This window comes from Etheostoma spectabile, chromosome 18 (genome assembly GCF_008692095.1).
Source record: "Etheostoma spectabile isolate EspeVRDwgs_2016 chromosome 18, UIUC_Espe_1.0, whole genome shotgun sequence".
Taxonomy (NCBI): domain Eukaryota; kingdom Metazoa; phylum Chordata; class Actinopteri; order Perciformes; family Percidae; genus Etheostoma; species Etheostoma spectabile.
The window spans coordinates 17,582,710-17,583,630 of record NC_045750.1 but is presented as its reverse complement, the minus strand read 5'-3'; the positions used below and the strand labels follow the sequence as shown (position 1 = coordinate 17,583,630).

Here is a 921-nt window from a genome sequence, read left to right as displayed (position 1 = left end):
ACACCCACACCCACACACACACAAATATAGACTATCACCAGGCTTTTTCAAACTTCACAGTAGAGTAGCAGTCAAACACAGGTGTAATTAATAACATTATGGCAATAATTGATGTTATTAGTAAATCCTGTGATCCTTCTGCTGTGAAATAAATCTACTGACCCAATCACAATGTTTGCTAGTGGGGACGAGAAACAACTGGATATATTCTCAGAAAATAAGCACAGCACAAATGTCAGATGGGTCCGATACCAGTGTTTAACTATTTATCTTTGAAATGTGCAGTTACGGCTCAGAAAATGACAACATAAATAAATACCTTTGCTTTAATTTTTAAATATCTCTGCGGTTCGAGTCAACGGCCACTGTCTATGCGTAAGGGATTTTTGTGTTAGCGCAACGTCACAGTGATTCATTCAATGGTTGCTGGAAATAACGTGACATTCTACACTCAGTTAAACACTAATAAGAAAAACAAAATTAGAAAATGGCACATCACCGATATGGTTTTTGAAGCTGCTTTTATAGTGTGTTTTGGGGTGAATTCCCCACTGTGCACCAACCCACATCCTCTCTCTATCTCTCTCCTGCAGCCCACACGCCGCAGCCCTGCAGGTGCTCCTCAGTAAACACACTGAAACAAGCTTCATTTTCAAGTAAAGGCAGATTTTTTAAAAGAAAAACACCATTCTGTATGCCGCTAATGTGGATCTGTAATGTTCAGCCATACTGATAAAAAAAGAGGACATGCATTATTGCTGATATGTTAAAACTTTCTCACGTGCTGTTCTTCAATGTAATTTTTGCCAAGTAAGCACGGCCACACCTTCTATCAACCCACGCACAAAGCAAACAGCCGTATCTTATCTCAAATCTGTGTGTGTGTGTGTGTGTGTGTGTGTGTATGTGTGTGTGTGTGTG

The 921-nt window shown here is 39.7% G+C and overlaps 1 protein-coding gene and 1 long non-coding RNA gene across 2 annotated transcripts in view; one reads left to right on the top strand and one right to left on the bottom strand.

The window, feature by feature from the left end:
* slc16a10 (solute carrier family 16 member 10) overlaps window positions 1-921 on the bottom strand; it is a 52,776-nt gene that overhangs the window by 11,992 nt on the left and 39,863 nt on the right. The gene's annotated exons all lie outside the window — the stretch shown is intronic.
* The window catches only part of LOC116705972 (uncharacterized), a 13,397-nt gene that overhangs the window by 12,351 nt on the left and 125 nt on the right, over window positions 1-921 (top strand). The gene's annotated exons all lie outside the window — the stretch shown is intronic.